Source organism: Myotis brandtii, unplaced genomic scaffold (assembly GCF_000412655.1).
Source record: "Myotis brandtii unplaced genomic scaffold, ASM41265v1 scaffold364, whole genome shotgun sequence".
Classification (NCBI taxonomy): domain Eukaryota; kingdom Metazoa; phylum Chordata; class Mammalia; order Chiroptera; family Vespertilionidae; genus Myotis; species Myotis brandtii.
Genome location: NW_005363978.1, coordinates 229,440 through 232,344, shown reverse-complemented (window position 1 = coordinate 232,344; position 2,905 = coordinate 229,440). Strand labels below are relative to the sequence as shown.

Genomic DNA, 2,905 nt, shown 5'->3' with positions numbered 1-2,905 from the left:
ACAACCTTTCTCGGAGAGGTGACCTTGGTTAAAACACATAGCGCCAAGAAGGTGAGCAAACGTATTAAGAACAGTATGCCATATATGCCAGGTCCCTTGAAACAGCAAGGATGGACCGGCTCCCGGCACTGCCCCAGTCAACTTTCAGGCCCACCCAAGCTGTGTCCAGTGGCCTTTCCATAGAGGAATGTCCAGTCTTGGCTCATGCTTCAGATTTTCCTAAAATCTCTCAAACAAGCAGCATCTGGCCTCAGTGAGCCATGTACTTCTTGCTATGTGACCATAGGCCTGGCACTAGTAGCAGCTGGCCTTGGCTCACAGTTTGGCCTTGCCTGGGCACTTCCAAGCTCAGCAAAAGTAGCAGTCATATTCAACAAAGAGGAAGTATAAAAGCGGTACTAGAAAACATTAAAAAAAAAAGTGAGAAATGAAGAATATATGAACTGAAATGAAGAATACATTACAGGGAATTAACAGTGGAGTAGGTGAAGCAGAGGATCAAAATCAGAGGCTGAGAAGATAAGGAAGCAGAAAACACCTAATCAGCAGGAGGCGGCAGGATGGTGAAGCTGATGGGGAAGCTGATCAAGCAGGCAACACAGTACACCAACCCCGTGGGACCGTGAGCTTGACCTCCAGGGATATAAAGTTCTTGTCTGGGTGCAAACTTGGACCAGTTTGATGCTACTGATTTTTCTGAAAATGAAGTCAGGAAATTGGATGGTTTTCCTTTGTTGAGAGGACTGAAAACATTATTGGTGGACAAAATTAGAATATGCCATACAGGTGAGGGATGTGATCTGGCCCCTTTGGCATCTCTCAAATCACTGACTTAGCTAAGTATTCTAAAAAATCCTGTAACAAATAAGAAACAGTATAGACTGTACATAATTTATAAAGTTTCACAAGTCAGAATACTGGATTTCCATAAAGTGAAACTAAAAGAGTGTCAGGAAGCAAAGAAAATGTTTAAGGGCAAACAGGGTGCACAATTTGCAAAGGATATTGCCAGAAGAAGCAAAACTTTCAACCCAGGTACTGGTTTGCCAATTGACAGAAATAAAGGTGGCCCATCTCCAGGGGAGGTAGACGCAATCAAGAACACCATAGCAAATGCATCAACTCTGGCTGAAGTGAAGCCTCTGAAGGGCTTGCTGCAGCGAACACAAAGCAGACCCCACCAATGATGGTAACGAGGAAATGGAAAAAGACACAGTCACAAATCGGTCCTGAGCAGCATGGCCTGAGTATCCACAGGATGTAGAACATGTTCACTTGGGACAAGTTCTACTCTGTGAACATGGAATAATAGCCTTATTTATGTCAGCAAAGAGGAATTCATAAGTATTGTTGAAATGCTCCAAACAGCTGCTAGTCATTTTTTTATATAAATTTGGAAATCTAAATGCCTTTTTCTACAAATAGTAAAAATAAAGGATACTCACTGTGTGGGGAGGGGGGAAAGAAAGAAAGAAAACACCCAATCAGAACAGCAAAAAGAAAAAAGAATAAAAGAATATGAAGATAGTGTAAGGAGCCTCTGGGACAACTTCAAGCATACCAACATTCTCATCATGGGGGAGCTAGAAGGAGAAGAGAGAGAGCAAGAAATTGAGACCATATTTGAAAAAATAATGACAAAAAACTTCCCTAACCTGGTGAAGGAAATAGACATACAAGTCCAGGAAGCACAGAGAGTCCCAAACAAGATGAACCCAAAGAGGCCCACACCAGGACACATCATAATAAAAATGCAAAAGGCTAAGACAAAGAGAGAATCTTAGAAGTAGCAAGAGAAAAGCAGTTAGTTACCTACAAGGAAGTTCTCATAAGATTGTCAGCTGATTTTCTTAACAGAAACTTTGCAGGCCAGAAAGGACTGGTAAGAAATATTCAGTGATGAAAAGCAAGGACCTACAACAAAGATTGCTCTACCCAGCAAAGCTATCATTTAGAATCAAAGGACAGATAAAGAGCTTCACAGACAAAAAAAAAGCTAAAAGAGTTCATCACCACCAAACCAGTATTATATGAAATGTTAAAGGCTCTTCTTGGAGGAGGAGGAGAAGGAGGAGGAGAAGGAGGAGGTCAAATATATGAACAACAAAATGGCAATAAGTACATATCTATCAATAATTGAATCTTAAAAAACAAAATGAACAAGCAGAACAGAAACAGACTCATAAATACAGAGAACATTTTGCCTGTTGCCAGATGAGAGACAGGTTGAGGAAATGGTGAAAAAGGGGAAGGGATTAAGAAGTATAAATTGGTTGTTACAGAATAGTCATGGGGATGTCAAATACAGCGTAGGGAAAATAGTCAATAATCCTATATAATAAAAGGCTAATATGCAAATCGACCAAATGGTGGAACGACTGGTCACTATGATACACACTGACCACCAGAGGGCAGACGCTCAATGCAGGAGCTGCCCCCTGGTGGTCAGTGTGCTTCCACAGGGGGAGCGCCGCTCAGCCAGAAGCTGGGCTCATGGCTGGCGAGCACAGTGGCGGGGAGCTGGCCTAAGCTGGCAGTCGGACATCCCCGGAGGGCTCCCAGACTGCGAGAGGGTACAGGCTGGACTGAGGGACGCCCCCCCCCCCCCTGAGGGCATGAATTTCATGCACCAGGCCTCTAGTATTCTAATAACTGTGTATGGTGTCAGATGGGTGGGCGATTTATTAGGATGACCACTTAAGTAAGTTATGCAATGTCTAATCACTGGGAGGTATGCCTGAAACTAATATAATAATGTATGTCGGAGAAACCAAGATGGCGGCATAGGTAAACATGGGAAACTGCTGCCTCGCACAACCACTTCAAAAATACAACTAAAAGACAAAACGGACATCATCCAGAACCACAGGAAGGCTGGCTGAGTGGAAAATCTACAACTAGAAGG

General features: G+C 43.0%; 1 pseudogene; it reads left to right on the top strand.

Annotated features, from left to right (window-relative positions):
- Nucleotides 1-560: 560 nt before the first annotated feature.
- Nucleotides 561-1,233, top strand: LOC102249838 (annotated as a pseudogene).
- Nucleotides 1,234-2,905: the final 1,672 nt, after the last annotated feature.